The following is a 20,853-nucleotide window of genomic DNA, read 5'->3' on the forward strand; positions in this document are numbered from 1 at the left end:
CAAAAATTAAATGCCCAAAATGACTTGTACCAATTTGTAGGCTCTTTGCAACTAAGTATCCCAACGTGACTAAATATTTGCCCTCCTAATGTGGGGCCTAGATTAGTACATCTAGAAGGTTCATCACTAAAATAGTTATTGAGTTACATATACTTAAAAATTCTTTTTTAATTTGCTAAGGAATTGGTAAACTCTCTTGATTCTTCCAAGTGACTCTGCCTAAAAATGGGTCAACAAACTAAAAATAATTTGCCACATAAGAGCCCCATTCAACATGAAAAATATCACTCCAACTATCAAATAAGAGGAGGAAGGCCATTCCATGAATCCTGCCAAAAAAGTGCCTTTAAACCATTGTTAATTTTCCAAGTCAAATATCTAGCAACTAAATTACAGGACCCCGCCAAGAAATTCCAAATAGTTGACCATTTAGGAAGATGATCCTTAGTCAAGATTCTGGAAGGGTCAGTACAATCTAAATATTTTCTTTGCAAGATCCTACACCATTTCGTCTCTACTTTCTCATACATAGAACAAACTAACTTGCCTCCAAAAGAAAGATTCCTTAAACTAGGTTGGGAAGATTGATCCCCCCTTCATATTTCTCTAAAGACATTTCCTTTAGCAAAATAAGTGGGATTTTCTATTACTTCATATATTTCCTATCCATAAGAAATCCCAAATAATTCCTTCAATCTGCTTGATGATAAATCCATATGCAAATAATATAGAGAAATAATAATTTGGAATAGCTGATAGAATAGATTTGGTCAAGAGAATTTTGTTGGATAATGAAAGCCATCTTACCTTCCAAGCCATAGTTCTAGCTTTAATTCTATCAACTATATTTTTTGAATGAGAAGCTTTGTGATAGCCCATAAAAAAGGGAACACTGAAATATATAGATGGTAATTTATCTTCCTCAAAGTCCAAGATCTTTCTAGTCTTTTGTATAATAACTGGAGTTGTATTAAAGAAGAAGATATTGATTTTCCCATGCTAATCTTCTATCCTGAAAATAATGGGTATTGATCCAATAAATACTTAATATGCTTAGCTTCCTTAACATTTGCTGATCCAAACAACAAAGTATCATCTAAAAATAATGAATGAGTAACTAAAAGATCATTTCCTCCAAACTGAATGCTTTTACAAAGCTACAACTGTTGAGACTGAATTATAGCCCTACTAAAAGCTTTTTCCATTAGAATAAATCGGGCAGGTGATAATGGATTTCCTTGTCTAATTCGTTGAGAAGATTTGAAATGCCCCTCTGGAGAGCCATTAATAAGGACTAAGAATTTAGCCCCCAAAATACAAGCTTTGATCCATTTACACCAAGCTTTTCTAAATCCAAATTTCTCCAAAACTTTCAAAAGAAAAGACCAATTAACTCGATCATAGGCCTTCATCATATCAAGTTCAGTGACAAAGGAACAGATTTGGTTTTCTTTGATATAGTGTAAAGTTTCATGAGCCACAATTTCTCCTTCCAACATCTCTTTACCTAGCACAGAACCACCTTGTGCTAGAGAAATGATATTAGGCAATAAAACTTGAAGTCTAGAATAAATGACCTTGGTGAAAATTTTGTAAATAGTATTACACAAAGAAATTTTCTTGAAATCAACAAAGGTCTGGGGATCGCAAGACTTAGGAATGATAATAATATTTGTAGAATTAAAGTTCCCGAGCATGAAACCCTTGTGTCTAAAAGATTCTAAAGCCAAAAGTAAGTCCCACCCTAGAACATCCCAACATTTTTGAAAGAAGAGAGAGGAAAAACCATTAGGGCTAGGTGCTTTATCTGGGAGGAGGGATTGGACTATTTTCTAAATTTCCTCCAAAGTAAAGGGTTTCATATGATCATCATTATTGTGATGTGAAATGATTCTTGGAACTGCCTCTAAGAATGAGCTAAGATGATGTTCATTGACATCAATTTTCATTGATGGATCAAGAAGTTCTTTGAAAAATCTAACCCCTTCCCTTTTGATACTCTCTTGATCTACTAATTTTTGACCTATAATATGTTCCGTGATTGAGAAAATGGATCTACTTGCCTTCTTTTGACTTGCTAAAGCATGAAAAAAAAATTGTATTGCAATCACCATAACTATGCCATAATTCTCTAGATTTCTTCCTCCAATATTTTTCCTCTCTTTTTGATGTGATAATGAATTTTGAATTTAAACCAAAACTAATGATTTTTTCATTGATCTCTTGAAGTTCCTTCTATACTTTATTTTTCTCCTCAAAATTTTTTTTGAACACTTGTTTGTTCCAAATTCTAATTTTGTCTTTAAGATATTGAAGCTTCTTATAGAAATGGAACATGTTATTTCCTTTTTCCTATAGAGCACTAACCCACAATTGTCTAATTAAAGGAAACAATGTGGGTGTGTCAACCACATTCTTTCAAATTTAAATGAGGATTTTTTGTGTGGTCGAGCCTTGTCCACTTTGTTAATTACATATAGTGAAATAAGAAAATGATCAAAAGCTAGAAAAGAAAGAATTTCTACCGAGAAAAAAATAGATGTTACTTTCTATGCTTGAGTGACTAAATCTATCAAGTTTTTTAGCAATTTGCAGAAAACCATCTCTTCTATTATGCTAGGTGAAGCATCCATTAGTTGTACCAATCTCAAACATTTCATTAACAATGATAAAGTTATCAAATTCTTCCATAACTTTCAAAGATGGAAAGATTCCTCCCTATTTCTCCTTATTATTATGAATTGCATTAAAGTCACCACCAATAATAGAATTTTGTTCTGGTAAAAATCTAGTTTTTTTTGAAATCACATTCCACAATTTAACCTACCTTAGAGCACTAGATGGACCATAAATATTGAAAATAGTCATCAAAATTTTAAAATGTTGAAATTGAAAATATTGCCAACACAAACCTTGATCTATTAAGCTACCGGTAACTACCTTCAGGTTCCAAAAAGTGATTAAACCTCTTGTGGCCCCAACACTAGGATAGCGGGCAGATTTCCACTACTTCCAATTAGCAATTGATTCCTAATATTTTTCATTTGATAGTTTTGTCTCTTTTAATAATATAATATCACATTTAGACTCTTCAATCATTTTTTTAATCCTACTTCTTTTGTCAGGAGGATTGATACCCCTGACATTCCATGTAATAATCTTTATCCTTCCACCAGAGTACACTTAGTCCTTCTGGTGACTCTTTTTACTTTTTGAAAATTCTCTTCCACTGTAGACTAGATGCCTACTATAATTTCTTCTTTGGCTTTTGTACTTTTACTCTTTCTTTGATGAGTTTTTGGTCTACAAGATACTAGAGTCTGATCTCTAGGTGATTTCATAATTGAAATGGTTTGTGAGAAATCAATTGTGAAATCACACACAATTTTTCCTTTTTCCATTTGTTCTGGTCTAAAGTGCCTATTAGGCTAAAAATCTCCATTTACCATGTGGGCTTCATCAAAGTTGTCTATTGATTCTAGTCTAAAATGCCTATCAAGTTAAAAATCTCCATTTTCTATGTGGACTTCCTCAAAGCTATTTGTTAATATTTGAGATATATATTCTTTCATAACTTCATCTACAATTGATTGAAATTGTTCTAATACCACAAATGTTGAAATCTCTTTAGCTAATTGTTGTATTTTAGCTTCCACATTTCTGCCCAGCCTGATTGCTTGCATAGTCTGCATACATGCCAAGACAAACATCTCCAAAGGGGACTGATTAAACATAACTTGATGTGTGACTATATCTACTATGGACCAACTCTACTTATTCGAATTTGATAAGAAAAATAATTGATAAATCAATTGTTTGGATATTGTTTGTCAAACTGAAATGTTATGGACTATTTGAGCATGGGTCATAAGAAAAAATTGATCTTTAAAACTAACTCCTAGCAGATATATTGGGAACTATTTTGCAAAGTGACATTTTACCAAGACCTTACTAGTCATTAACTTATGACTATTCTATGATCTTATTGTAAACTAAAATTCCTACATAGGATTAAATTGTGTATTAATGGATACCTCCTTATTATGATTTACACTAGATCCCTTAACTATAGATAGGAGGATTGATTGGTCTTAATATAGAGATTGAATATTACAACTTTTCTCATCTGTATTAATAACTATTTCTACCAATTCATCATCCTTATCCAAGTTCAGTAGAAAGAATTGAAACTCAGTAGCCTCATTTACTGAACCCAAATCTGATTCAATAGCATCATTATTATCAATGATTGCATTGATATCTATACTATTTTAAACAACAACCTACCTAAACTTGCATTTCTCAGCCATAGATGAATGGTCTTCACATACCATAATCTGATCTTGAACAACACCTTGACAATCTGAATTAGAATGTCCCAAGAATGAAGAATGTTTCTCTACTGCCTCTAGGTCTTGAATATGAATAATTTGACTCCAATCACCCCATTTGGAATGACAAACTATATATTGTGGAATTGGCTTTTGATTACTTAAAAGAATACAAACCCTAATTGGGCGATAAACTTGTTCAAATGGGATCAGGTCATGCCTGATGAAGATACCCACCTTTTTTGCTATCAATTCAATAATTTCTGTATCTCTATATTCAAGGGGCAAATCTGGTAATTCTATCTAGTAAGGAAAAAAGATAACATTACTTGGGGAAGAAATTTGGGGGAAAAGGTAGCTCAAAATACCAAAACCATTATAGAACCATCCTTTGTATTTATGAATCCAATCCCTAGTCTCAGTGGAATTAAAGAGTATGGTAAAATAGATTAAAACTTGATCATAGAATAATACCTCTTTTGTACTTGGACAATTGCTAAAAACCCATGCTTGAATGTCACTGTTGTTTAAGTTATGGTTTTGAATCTGCACCCTAAGTGCTATTCTTCTCAAAAACTCAACATGTGGGGATAACAACCCTTTTGGAATAGTGATCTTAAAGACTCCCTTGTTAGTCTCAGATTGGTTTTGAAACTTTGAGTGTCAACACACTTAACCATTTCTCAAGATGATGTTGAGTATAATACAGAAGCCGAGCTATAGTGTGTGCCAAGCTAGAGACTTCAATAGGTGCCAAGTGAACTTCAGGTGATAAGTGATCTTTAGGTGCCGAGAAAGGTTCAAGTGTTGAGTGAAGTATAGATGCTAAGTAGACTATAGATGCTAAGTGAAATGGAATTACTATAGGAGCTAACTAAGCTAGTTTTCCTATATGTGTCGAGCATCAACAACTAGTAAGTGTCAATTAACATAGAATCAACATATGAGTTTGTGCCTTCACAAACTCAGATGTAAACCATTTTTAGAGCCAACATAAGATGTATCTCAAAGGAATTTGAAGATAAGATCAAATCTTTTGCATTACCTATGCAATCAACACGCAACCAATAAGAAAAATGGAGAAGGCATGCAACCAATAGGAAAAGTGCAAGAAATGAGTAGGAAATGAAGATTTAATATTGATTGTAGATTCATACCTAACCCTTAGTCTTCAAAATCTTTAAACGGAGGACAAAGCCCTATTATGAAAGAGAGAGGATGCTCAAAAGAGAAGTATATGGAATGTACTGAAGTCCTCTAACAAGGCCTACTTTTAGTAGGGTAGTGAAATCCTTTAACTAGGTCACTTTTAACATGGTGTAATAGTCTTTAACAAGATAGGCCTTTCACAAGGTAGACCATTGGAAGTGATCAAACATTGTAACCTTGAACAGTTACATATTGCTGCAGTGAAATTTTGTTGGTGTTATCCCCACCCTAGTTTTACCTTCTCATTTTGGAGGGTCTCTGGGTTACCAAATTGGTGTGTTGTCTATTTTCATGCATGTCTTTACTATATGCTCATTAGATAAATTAGATGCATGTGAATGATTTCAGCTAAAAGGATTTGAATTGGTTAAAGTTAGTTACTTTTGATTCACCCCCCCCCCTCATAAGTAATTCTCCCCACTTGTTAATTCCAACATCCCTGACCTGAATACCTAGTCCTCATCAAAGCAATATTACCCAATTATTTCTTCCTCTAGATTTGCTTTGGTTTACTAGCCTTCACCTTACCCTTTCTTGAATGCTTTGGTTTAAAGGGAGCTCTCCTTGAAGCCCCAGGAATCCTTTGCCTTTGTTTTATATTTCCCTATAATGAAGACTCACCCTTCTCCCAAGAATTGATATGATGACGATTGACAACTTGTCCTTTCAACAAACCCTTTCCTGCCTCTGGGACAAATGAACACCCATTTTCCTCACCCTTCTGCCAAGAGCTAATATGATGATGATCAACAACTTGTCCTTTCAACAAACCCTTTCCTAACTCTAGGGTAGATGATTCATGTTGATTGGTGATCTCATCAACGATAGCCCTTTGAACATTGATCAATTCTAATAGCAGGCCATTGAACGGTGTTTCTTTATCACAGATGTTGAAAGGAACTTGCTACTTGGATTTTTCATGGTACTTGACTTTAAATCTAGGGTTTAGAAAAAATGGTTTGGTCGGTTGCATGATTGCTTTTCTAAAAAAGATTCCTTCCCAAGACTTGTGTCTTCCTTCTTTAGAATGTTGAATCTGATCTGACCTACTTGTCTCCTTTGTACATTGAAATTTCTCTACAAATCTACCTGTTTGCAATTGCCTTCCTTCTCCATGTGCCCAATGATGCACCATCTAATTCTAGAGGTTTTTTAAAATGTTTTGTCTTATATTAATTTGGAGGAACATCATTAATATTTAATAATTTAGTAAATAAATAATGAATATTAATATAGTTATTGTTTAAAATTATTAATTAATTTAATTTAATTTAATTTAATTTAATTTAATTAAGTTTAATTAATAATGGAAGTTATTTAATGAAGTTTTAGATTTATTTTATTATTATTATTATTAATGATATTAAATTTAATAAAATTATAATTATTTTATTTAAGATCAATAATTATTATATTAATAATTAAAATAAATAATTACCCTTAAATTATTTTGGAATAATTGACTGATAATTGAATAGGGGTAATTGTGCATTTGTTCAAATTTAAGAATTGGGTTATATAGTTAAGGGTAAAATGTAAAATTCATAAGTTCAAATAGTTACATTGAAAATAAAAATTTAACCTTACTATTAACTCAACTATGTCTCTTGAAAATCAAACCAAACTATGAAATTGCATTGTTATCAGTATAATGTCTATGTTTTGGGTTTGGGTTGACTAGAGTGTTGACTAATTTTAGGATGTATACTAGACGCTTTGGAGTTCTATGTTTGTGTTATTATAATGATTTGATCTTGATCTTTTAAACTTAACCATGGTAATGTTTTTGGTATGTTCTATGATAAGTTTGGTTATATTGTTCGTAATTACTTTCAGTATCCTTGAATGATTATGAGATAAATGATATGACATATTTTTCTTGACCTTTAAGTCTTCAATCAGTATTTTTGGGATGTTTTACAGTTGCTCGTAAAGAACTTATGGATTATTGTGAAATATCTTTTGGTGCTTTTCAGTCACTTGTATAGGACTGAGGGAAATACTATGATTATTTGGTTTGTGATTTTATGAACTTAGGGTAGCTTATCTATATGTAATGTTAGGAAGTGGCTTGCAATGGAGGTTGGGGCCCAAAGTGGCTGCCAGGGTAACCTATTGTAAGTTGTTTAATAAGTGAAAATAGTACACTAAATGAGAGTAAAGTGAACCTAATAATAGTCTTTATATGTTCTCACCCAGGCCTCAAGTGCTAGTACAGACTAGGATGGGAGTAGAGAGAACACTTGGTTGTGATCATGCATCGTTAGTATGCCTTGTTAGTACAAAAGGATACTAGTGCCGCATAGAGTCACTAGGGGGCTAGGGTCAAGTTAGACTACTAGAGTAACTCTAATTTTTATTCATGTGATGACACTTGCCTACTTACATAGTAGATTACATATGTGTCTTTGTGTACCTTTGGGTTTAGATGCCAATTTATCTTGGAACCTTTGAGTTAGATTACTTTTAGTGTTTCCTTGATAGAGATATTACTTTTGATTTTGTGATTGATATCCTATTTAGGAATTCAGAATATCTACTCAACATAGTGGGAGTGGACCTTTTTCGGTTACCACAAGGTAGGGTGGTAGTGCTTTTTACTCTTACCATTGAGATCTATTCGTTGATGTCGTGGTTGCAATTCCTTATCTGCTTTTCCTTCCATTCTATCTTTGTGTATTATGATGGATGGTTATATCTTTATGATGGATGATTTCACTTATTGTATTGTACTTTTTTTCATGGATCCAAAAGGGTGATTTAATCTATTTTTATAAATATATATTCGTTTAGCCTTTCATACCCTATGAAATGTGTAATGGATGAATATGCATTCTAAATTGTATTCCCAAGTGGCATTCAGAACAAATATATATTATTGAAGTGGAATGGACTTGTAGATGTACTTTCATATAGATGTGTTATTTATTTGACTTGGTATTATTTAAATTTAAATGTGATTCAATGTCTTGGGATCTTTAAGGAATGTAATCTGTTATGTTTGCTTATGTATGTATGTTATTGCTTCCACTACTTTATGATTGATGTGTATGTTGTTCTTTAAAAAAAAAATTTTTGGCAAACTTAGAATAAAATTTAGGTTAATTCTTTTGGATCCCTTGGTGGGGTGTTATACAATGCAAGATTTGATACCAAGTCACAATAATATATTCATAGAACAACTGATTACATGCAATGTACTAGGCTATAAGGCCTTCTTGATTATGGCCAAATACAAAGAAAGTAATAGTTCTGCAAGATCCCTCAAGATCCAACCCAAACCCAAGCTATTCCACATCCACACTCTGGTAGAAACCTCCAAGATCTCAACTGTGATTGCAAGTCACCAAGCAATCTCCTTGTTTCTCAAGCCTTAGCTACTCACTCTCTTCAAAAATTTACTCATCTATCACCTCCTCTTCTCCAAGATGAATTAATAATGACTAAAGACTTCACCACAACCCCTACTTATACCAATCTAAGCCACAAGTCTACCTAGAATGCTAAAAACTAAATAAACGTAACATTGGATACTTGAAGAGCCACAAGTTGGCCTCCAACAAAAATTAAATGGTAAATGTCTTTAAAGGCTTACAATAATTATTAAACACATCAAAATTAACTACCCAAGATCCAAATATGTCTACTCAACCCCACCAAAATCCCTTAATCATGCAAGATAGCCAACTATCTATGGATGTTCATGCATCCCTAAACACCTTAGTAAAAATCAAATGATAATATGTTTTAGTAAGATTATACATATAAGAAGTAGACTCATGTCTAGATGTAAAGCATATTTTTGGAAATTTTTATCCTAAATAATTAATTAATTATGAATTTTCTATTCTAATATTTTTGGAATAAAAAAATCTCATTTCTAGCCAATTTAACTAATTCAAAACTTAGGAATTTTTTTTTTCCCCCCCCTTATAGTAGAAGAGGCATAGAATGTGATGCATCTTTTGGATTTCAAAAATGTTGTACCATTTGAAAGTTATAGTTGATTTACAATCAGTGTGTCAATTAGCACTTTATACATAACTAAATTAGAAAATAAGTAATAATTACTTAACTCCTAATATGATAGAAATTACATATATGGAAAGCTAAGAACACTCTTAACCATTTTCATTTCATCAAATTTGAGTGAAAAAAAGTTGCCAGGTACATATTTGGAGAAAAAACACATAAGAATAGGCCAAAATCAAAATTTTGAAATATTTTTAAAGTTGACTAGATAGGGTTGGTATCCAAAGATATATTAGATATTATAAAGGTATTAATTTTTTGGTTTGATATTAGGATGGGAGGGGGGAGTTAGAATAGATTTTGAAATTCTTTAAGGCATTTCAGAACTACATATTTTTTAGATCACCACTTTTTGACACACCATGATCCTACATATACCCTTCCCCTTCATTTTGAAAAAGCTCCTAAAAGAGTCAATCAAGTTTACATTTCCCTAGGGAAATGCCCCATCCACTAAAGGATTACACCATAAAATATGTTGATTTATATAATATGATTTTGAGAAATATTTCTCTAAAAAAAAATATCAAGTCATCTCTTCATCCTCAAATGGTATAGATTCACATTTTGTTCTTAATCTATTAGTATCTAATTCTTGATTCATAGAATCTTAAATTATTTGACAATGATCCCTAAGAAATGTGATAGTTCTTTATTATAGCTTAGTGATGATTGAATGATATAATTAATAATCATACACTCCAAATCTTAGTGGAATTCAATCTATATTAATCTTAACACAAAATCTTGATTCTATCTCTAATAATCTCACAAAACATGCATTCTTTAAAAAATAGTAGAATTTTAGAAAGGAAAACAAAACAGAAAAAAGGAACAAAAATTCTTCTTGTCCATAATACATTTCAAAGTGATAATTTGACTTAAGATGATGAAAATTAATCTATCGAACAACCCCTCTAGCCTCATAAATTGATGTTACATTTTTTTACTTATTTGATTTCTTTCATGATTCTTTGGACAACTCATCATGTGTAATAAAAATTGAATGTTCTTATAAAATAAGTGCCTTGTTGTCTAGGCTAATAATCCATGTGATCTTTCTTGGAGTTTGGATTTTTATCTTTCAATATTTGTTGGTTCACTTCATATAGTCATTAAGGAATTTGTTAGGTCTTACATTTTTAGTATGTTGAATTTGTTTCTCATGATAGCTCATTCATTCCTTTTGTTGGACTTCATAAATTTCTTTCAAGAGGTCTTGGATTTGTTGGTCCAAGGTGGTCATTGGTTCTCTTGGTTAGGCTATAGATTTGGAAGTGTGATTAAATTTGGCTTGAATTTTTTACCTTTTCAATGTTTGATTTTTAAAAACTTGTTAATGTACATAAGAATGAAATAACGGGGTATGTTAATAATTAATCTTTAGGATTCCTAAATACTAAATATTAGATTAGGTTTTCTTTAGTAGTAGTTTGTTTATTTATAGCTTGATATTAGTTCTAACAATTTTGTGTAACAATTTGTAACTACAATTTCCATCTCATTTATAAAAAAATTATTTTTCTTGAAGAGACAATTCATAGTAAATAACAAATAGTTTTTTATTTCTAAATATTTTTGTTTTTTTCCAATATGAGCCTAGACCTTATTCTACCTTTTTGTTATAATATTTTAATCCTAAAAATATCTTCTCTTTTCTTAGAAAATATAGAGGATTTTTGAAAATTAGAACCTCTTTACAATAGTATTTTCCTTTTTAAAATAATTTCCACTCGAGTAGTTCACAAACACTCATAACTTTGTTTCACTAATATTTTTCCTTCCATTAATTCCTCTTCATGTAATTTTTCCAACCAACATCTCTTAAATATCACATCCATATTACAAGAATGATTAATTATTTTTAAAGAACTAATTTTCCACATTCTATTTCAGATTTATCTCAACCCATTAGCTTACAAAATTTACTTCTTTTATTTTCACGTCACATTAAAATAACAATAATTAATTCTTTGAAGAAATAATTATGGAAAAAATTAATGTGACCTTAAAATAACTTTATTTATAATTATTTTACTTGTAAATGTAGTAATATTTAATTGTTTAAAGAATTGAATGTAATGCAAAATAATTCATAAATATTTCTTTTGAAATCTTCCTCTTTTGGTTCTAAGAGGTGGATATTTAGGATTTCAAATCCCTAGGAAACACCTTATGTAATGTAATTTTTATAGGGTTTGAAATAATTTGCAGCAAATCAATAATAGTACCATTCTAATTCTCTATGTTTATAGATTATATATTAACATATAGATTGCAATATTTATTTGGTAGTCTTACCATAAATGTTGTTGAGTATTTAGTTTCACTTTGTAGGCAACCTTGAATATTTTAAAATTATCATTTTTTTAATATGAGTTCTTTGTTATCACTTTGACTTATATATAGAATTTCTAAAATTCTAACCATAGAATTAAGGAATAGTGACAATGAAAACAACATTGAATTCAACATACTTGTATTAGGGGTAATATTTTGATCTTTTTATGCTAATGAATTATAAACATGAATTCAGTTAGAGTAACAATTATAATTATTCTCTCATGTATTAATTATTTGGATTATTAATACATCTAGCTCTTTAATTCTATGGGAACAAGATTGTGTTATTATTTTTATATCTCAATGGATGATGAATATGTGCCCAATAATTATTTCATCCACTTGAGTGAGATTTGACCTTTATTTTTAAATGTTTTTCCTTACTTTGAAAAATGTGATCTTTCTTGGCTGACATGTTTCTTGTAAAGCCTTTATATATTTATGTAATTGATCTTGTTGGGGTAGTTAGAGGTAGCTCTTAGCCATATAACTATTGAAATGTTTGAAGGACATGTAAGTCTATATTTTGATCTATAATTAGGTTTGTGTTAAGTCTACATTTTGATCTATAATTGGGTTTGTGTTATTGTTTTGTAAGCATACATGTTGTTGGTTATCATTCTCTCTATCTCGTGTTGCTGTTTCTATTGTGCGGCTCTTGTTGCATGGCATGAATTGAGCTCCTTGAGATTCCTCCTACTACATTTGTATCACACACCAACCATTAAAACAAAATGATAGTCCCAAAAGACACTAAATTTCTATTTATTAAAGTTATCCCTCTCTCCCATACATAACTAAACCATCAATTATATAAAGTTTGAATTATTATATTTATTTTATATTGTCCTAAGACAAATGAATGATACATATCAATTAGTTATTTTGATCTCAATTTTTTGATCCATTTGTTAAATAATTTTTTTAAAAATATTAATAAATGTTAATTATTACATAAAAGAATTTACAACCATACAAAAACATAATTTTTTTACAAAAAGAAAATAGATTTTTATTATTCAAAGCAATTAAGAGATTTGCTTATCTTCTTCCAACACACAAAACTTCAAATATGTACTTGCATTTTCATACAAAGCTTTTAATTGTTGCACATATAGCACCAATACCCAACAATAGAAGCATGTTATATAGCACAAACTGACATCACTAACATAGACTTATTTCTGCCATGTAGGTCGAGATAAAGACACCATCACTGCTTGAAAGACACCATCATTCGAGCCGCTAATTTGATGAAGACGAGAATTCCCGGGCCATTAGGTGATCTGGAAGCCAAATGCTTAACCCCTAATTTCCTTTACTCAGAACAAAAAGCTTTGGACATTCTTTCAAACTGTTACATTGCCTCGAATCCAGATGCGTTAAGCGTGGAAGTTCCCCAATGTTCGTAGGCAATTCTTCTGGCCTTAAGAAAGTGAATAAATTGAAAGCTTTTAGTGACCTCAGACCTCCGATGTTGGAGGGCAATGTTTTCAATTTCACGCAGCCACTTAAATCCAGATTTGTTAAAGAATTGAACTGCCCAAAGGTATTAGGCAATTCCTCCAGTTCGGGACTAATGCACCTCAGCTCTTGTAAAGATGCAAAATTCCCAAAGGTAGGAGGCAATTGTTTAAGCTCATCCTACTGTACGCTCAACTTCTTCAACTGGCCCAGACTCCCAAATTCGTAAGGCAATCCTTTCAATTTCCAGCATTTTTCTAAATTTAGAACCTCTAAAGAGCTTACATTACCAAAGCTTGGTGGGAGTTTTTCTAGGTTAACACACTCTGCTAGATTCAAATGTTTTAAAGATCTCAGGTTTCCAAAAGTTGAAGGCAATTCTCCCAGTTGCTTGCAGCTTGTTAAGATCAACTCTTCTAAGCAACTTAGTTGCCCGAAAGATTCTGTCAGTTTCTTCCGAGAAACGCCACCACAGATGCTCAATTTATATAATGAACGCAGTCCACACACCTGTTTGGGCAACTCCTGCGTTTTATCCCATTCATCTAAAATCAAAACCTTGAGAGCACTTAAGTGGTCAAGCCGCTCGGGCAATCTCTGGAGAGTTCTCAATTCTCTTAAATCCAATTCCTCCAAGGAAGAATTTTCTATGACGTCGGCAGGTTTGAATTCCTCCACGTTTGCAGATTCTGGGTTGACGTTGAGAGGATTGGTAGATTCTTTAGATTGTGCTGCGGCTTTCATCAACTGTAGTTTCTTGGGTAACTGCGTCCGCATTGTGATTCCATTTTAAATAATCCTTTCCAAATATAAACAAACAAAAAAATATAGCAAATCAGAAGAAAAGAGTAAGGACTCACCTGATACAAAATCATGCTGTCCTTAAAGACAGGTCCATGGAACACAGCCAACTTCTCAAGGGACCCTAAATTGCGAGGCCATAAAGTAGAGATGTCGCCGCCCAGATAGAGAAACCTCAATTCTCCAAATTTTTTTATCGTTTCACCTGATCGTGATACATTTACCTTGTCATATATCGTATTTAATGTCATAAATGTATCCTTGATCCATTTATCTTCTTTAATTGCTTCATCAAAATACAATGGATCACAAGAAAATAAAGCAAACTTTGAGTAAATATCTACATTTTTTTCTTCTTGATCATATATTTCTTTTAAGCTTCTTGTTTTCTTACCTTTGTAACCTGGTGTTGAGAATGTTGAATCAGATTTATCACTTGCATTTGAACTTGGAGGTGAGGCAAATTGCACAAAGTTCCTTGGTGGAGTATTGGGTGTTGATTGAGTCCCTTGTTCCTTTAATTCATCATCACCTTGTAATATTGGTGCTCCTCTTGTGACTTGTTTGTTATCAATTTCATGCCATGAATCTTCTTCTTCAAATTTAGCATCCTTGCTAACGATCAATTTCTTTGAAACGAGATTATACAATCTATAAGCCTTTGATTCTTCACTATAACCAATAAAGATGCATTTTTCACTTTTATCATCCAATTTCTTTCTCAATTCAAATGGAACTAATGAATAACCAACATAGCCAAAAACTCTAAAATGGGATACTGTATGTTTCTTACCATTCCATGCTTCTTGTGGAATTGTGTTCTTAACACTCTTTGTAGGACTCCTGTTCAAAATGTATACAACACATGCTACTGCTTCTGCCCAAAACTCATTGGATAGATTTTTGGCATTCAACATACTCCTTGCCATTTCCATTATGGTTCTGTTCTTCCTTTCCACTACACCATTTTGTTGTGGTGTGTACCTTGTGGTAAACTGCTTCTTAATTCCATGAAATCTACAAAATTCTAGAAAATCATTAGAACTGAATTCACCACCTCTATCAGATCACAATACCTTGATGTAGTGACCACTTTGTTTTGCAACCAAATTTTTGAACTCCTTGAACTTTCCAAAAGCTTCACTTTTTTGTTTGAGAAAGTATATCCAAATCTTCCTGCTAAAATCATCAATAAATGTTAGGAAATATATACTTCCTCCTAAAGATGGAGTTTGCATAGGTCCACATATATCAGTGTGAACTAATTCCAATGGTGCTCTTGCTCTATATGAACCTCCTACTGGGAAGCTTTCTCTATGTCATTTTGACACAATACAACTTTCACATGAACTTGGTGGTTTCAATATTTGAGGCAATCCTTTCACCATATTCTTCTTTTGTAATAAGTTTAAAGCATCGAAATGAAGATGACCATACCTTAAATGCCATAGCCATGACTGATCTGAGTATACTGGCTTGAAACTAACTTCTTTTCCTCCTTGAATGCAATGAATCTGGAGGGGGAACATTCGATTTTGTGTCATGTTGACCCTTGCAATTAACCTGCCACTAGGATTTCTATCCAAGATTGTGCAGACATCATTATCAAAAGAAACTTTGTAACCCTTTTGTACTAGTTGACCAACACTCATGAGATTGTGTTTTAATCCAGGCACAAAATACACATCAGGAATATATCTTTTTCCTCCATTTTTTGTCAAGAAATTTATAACACCTTTTCCCATTACAGAGACTTTACTATCATTTCCTAGCTTTACTTTAGATTTTATAGAATCATCCAAGCTAGCAAACAAATCTTTATTTCGAGTCATATGGTTACTACATCCACTATCTAGGAACCATATATCACTAGAGCTTTCTTAAGCAACGTTACAAGTTATAAATAAACTTCCTGAATTGTTATCAGATACATTTGAGTAATTAGCACCATTCTTTTCAATATCCTCTTATTTCTTTCTACATTCACTTGCAATATGACCAAATTTCTTACAATAATGACACTGAATTCGAGATTTATCAAACCTTGATGATGGGTGTTGGAATGAACTTCTGCCACATCCTCTATTTGAACTCTGAATGGATTGATTTGTTCTCTCTTCTTGATTTGGACTTCCACGTCCATCTATGCTTCTACCTCTTCCTCTTCCTCTATAGTTTGATCTTCCTCTTCCTCTACCAAAAGATACCTGCGATCTAAATGCATTCTCCAAAGAAGAATTGTTATTTCTATTCATTGTTGATTCATGAGATAAAAGTGAGCCCATCAATTCATCAGTAGATAGTATTGTCAAATCTTTAGATTCTTCAATGGCAACAACAATGGCATCAAATTTTCTAGGCAAACAACGAAGTATCTTTTCAACAAATTTTTGATCTGTCAAATCATCACCATATGATCTAATTTGATTAACCACATTCATTACTTGATTTAGAAATTGATCAACTGAGTCTAAATCCTTCATACACAAATTTTCAAAATCACACCTTAAAGTTTGCAATTTAGCAATCTTAACTTTTGATGTCCCTTGATATGCTATTTCTAAAATATCCCATGCAATTTTAGACTTTTTAGCAGCACAAACCTTAGGAAAAATTGATTCATCTAAAGATTACTAAATTAGAAACAACGCTTTAGCATCCTTTTTCCTGTTATCTTGTAATTTATCCTTTTCATCTTGTGTTAATGTAGACTCATCTTGTGGTTCAATAAAACCCTTTTCAATAAGATCCCATATGCCTTGAGAACAAAATAGTGTCTTCATTTTTATAGTGCAAAATTCATAATTTTTACTAGAAAATATTGGAATTTGTGGTTGAGCTATACTACTTCGTGAAGCCATATTAATACACAGTCACAACTGCACCTTACAATTTTAAACTTTGCATTACAAAGAAAATCCACCAAACAAGTCTAAGCCAATGACATATAGCTTAAACACACAATAGTATAATGCTTATTTTTCCCTTTTAACAATTTTTTTATCATTAGACTTCACTCCAAGAAATCAACTCATACCTTCTTCAAACATTAAATTGGGATCTTTTCTTCTCTCAATCTTGGCAGCCACTAGTCTGCAACTTTAGAAGTTGATAATGATTTGCAATCAAGAAAACATTAGAAGCTGCATTCACTGCTATAGCAGTTATACATATCAACACATAATTCCTCTTAGGCCCAGCTCTTCATGCTCTGATACCAATTTGAAGGCAAAGAGAGACAAATACACAGAGATAATAACTGATTTTATTGCCTTACTGCCTTGCACAAATGCATTACATAGGGCCTCTATTTATAGAGGGTATGAGAACTCTCTACACAACACATTTTACACATGTTACACTATATTAAATATAATATTACATATAGTAAAAACATGGGCGACTAGAACGGTAGAGTGTCTGCTATGCAATTTATTGTGGATGGTGGATGGATGACTGAGTTGTGGGTTGGATGTGGGCTGGCTATTTGCTATTAATGGCAAAAATTAATAGTGCCAACAAACTTGATATGTAAATATAGTTAAAAATATTAGATAAGGAGGGATTACAAATATTTACCTGCATAATCTGGATAAATGTGTTATGAATGTCGAAGTGGTGGAGTCATCCACCGTATGCTGGAGGAGCCTTACGGTGGAGGTGATAGTGTTTACTATGGTAAATAAAGTTGTGTGTCATATGGTGGTGTAATGGAGTACAGTGAGTGTGTAACGAGTATGATGGTAATGTCATGTGATAGAGTGTTACTGAAACATTCCAAAGGTGATAAGCATCCGTATAATCGAAACATTCTAGAAGCGACTAAGCTCCCACATGACCAAAACGTTTCAGAGTGACTAAGCATCCGCGTCACCTGAGGGTTTTGTAATGTAACTGTTTCTTTATTGAATTATGTAACAAATTTGCTGGATGTATTAATGGCTGCAAGATTTGTAAAGAATACAAAATTGGAAATCAGGTTGATTGTAAGGGCAATCCGAGTCTATGAAAAATTAGAGTTTTGTATATAACTTGTTACTGTAATACAAAGTTGCTCAGGTTTTTGTCATGGTGGCTATTTTCCCAGAAGGATTTTCCATGTTAAATCTGGTGTTTTCTTTGTGTCTTGTGTTTGATATTTTATTTACCTGCATATCTCTACAATTTTGTTGTTGCTTATTTCTCTGTAATTTGGCATTCAAAAAGCATTTCCATGCCGTTACTTTCCTAACAAGTGGTATCAGAGCTTGGCTAGTTGTGTTAACCTTGTAGGGTAGGGTTCAAGTTTTTTGTGCCAATTTGATTTCAGTGGGAGATCGACTGTTGGAACTGAAATCCCACATAAATTGTTGGAACTAAAATTTGAGAGATCGATCACCATTGATTGTGAATTCTGGGGCCACAAACCTAGTTATAAATATATGCCATAGACATGATGCTTTCTGAGCACATAGGAGTATTCATTTGGCCTTCATGAAGAAACACATGGAAAACTATAGCTTATCGATATGGTAAGGAATAATTATGATTATCCTTGCAAAATCTTCAGCTTCTCTATGTTTCATGTGGGAGAATATATATTTGAAATACCATGCCAATCCTTAGATACTCATGTTTAGTAGTTGATATGGTAGTGGAATTCTATATTACAAGGTAGTGCTAATACTTGTTGAAAATATCTTTGAGGATATTCATATAATAAGAATGATAATACTAAATGCAAGAAAATGAAGTAATACTTTGCAACACAATTGCAATATCATTGTTTACTCTACCAAAAGCCTAAAGATAGTCAAATAATAAGATAAGCCTATTAGTAATTAAACATATAGAATTGACAATATCAGAAGACCAAAAAAAGAAAATTCAAGTGTCTAACATTGTAGAGATTGAATCTAAAGATATAGGCTTCACTATTTGTGGAGTGTCCATCCATGCCAATATTCTCTACAATTATCACAAGTTGTCAACACCAAAAAAAGTTAGACATGGTTATTTTCTTATAGTGTACAACTCCATACAAGTTTCATGAAATCATATATGATTCATTGACAACCCCTTCAAGATGAATTGATCGATCAATAGTAATAGGTGTTTATTGATATAGTGTTCCAATCAAGAGATAACTGGATGCATATATATTATGTCTATCTGAAAGAGTTCTTTTTAATGTCATGGTAACAAGGAAAGAATTAGAAGTAGAACATTCACAACCAACATATGTTAGTGAATCTATTTATACAATTGATTGTCAAGGCTATGATGGGTTCCATAATAATCATCAATGCTGAATTGATTATTAAGATATATTATAAAAGAGAATTGTTCATGAAAGAGTGTGAATCCTTGGGATGACATATTTTATATAAATAAAATCATTCTATTGTACTGTAGGAAGGATCAAGGGCCATTGAAAAAAATATCATAAGGAACCTTGATGGAATATTTATAAAACTTCTTCATACTACAAAAGATTTTGAATAAAAATACACATAGACTAGTTATTATATATGATAATCTATTATCCTAATAGAAATAAGTAACCAGATCATTGCAGATCAACTATTTAGTAAAGAACTTATTTCCCTAAGTATAGTTATGAGATTAATTCAACCAAAGTATACAAATTCATTCCATCATAGATATCATTGATTATATGTATATCAAGAAGGAACTATCCAGCAAGTAACCCAAGATATATGTAGTGCTCATGAAATAATACTATCATTAACCATGTCTCATGTGTTACATAAGTCAATAACAGAAAATTCCTAGCAAGAGAGGAGAATTCAAACATAATTCTCACAAACAAAATTCAATTCATCCTAAAAGGGGACATCACAGTTGGCATAGGTATTTTTTTGGGTGCATGAACTTGAGAAGAGTTATTATTTTCATCTAGGTCATAATTGATAATAAGAATATTGGACTTGTTGTTTGGTGGATGTAGCCCAAGGATCAATGAACCGCATTAAATCTTTGTGTCTTGTATTTTGACTTGTGAGATTTATTATTTTCTAACATTGGTTATATTTGCATGTAATTTTTATTTATGTCTCATTAATCCCAACAATCTAGTCTTTCCTAGATTATATTTTTTAGATGATAAGAGGGCCAACATTTTGATATTTTGTATCATTTGCAAGGGTTGAAAATATATACCTATATTACCACAAAATTTAATCTTGGCACCTCTTAAGCTAAGGATTAATATTTGCTTTATGTATCTAGAGTATAGTGTATGAGATTGTAGTTTAATTCTAAAGGCATCATTTATCTTTACTAGTGAACTTGCAATCTATGTGTTATTTTGTTGCTCAACTATGAAATATATCATTTGTTCAAAACTCTACATTTTGATTATTGTTGTGAAGTGTCCATATTGGTATAAGTTTTAATGAGTTAGAAGAAGCAACCATGAAAAGTGATAATTTTTTTGGAATATCTTCTCAAATACATTAGTGTTTCTTAATATTTGTTAGTAGAAGAGAGTACTAGTGTAGGATAAAGATGAATAAAAAGAATTTTTCATATTTGATGTGATTTAGATCTATTCAAATGATATGAGAGTGACAATTTCTCATTGTGGGGGGGAATAAGAACCAATTTTTTATTCCCATTCGAACTACCCTTAGAGGGGACACTTCAAAGAAAAGACACTATCAAAGTTCCA

Source organism: Cupressus sempervirens, chromosome 8 (assembly GCF_028749045.1).
Source record: "Cupressus sempervirens isolate cs-2001-9-10 chromosome 8, ASM2874904v1, whole genome shotgun sequence".
Taxonomy (NCBI): Eukaryota; Viridiplantae; Streptophyta; class Pinopsida; order Cupressales; family Cupressaceae; genus Cupressus; species Cupressus sempervirens.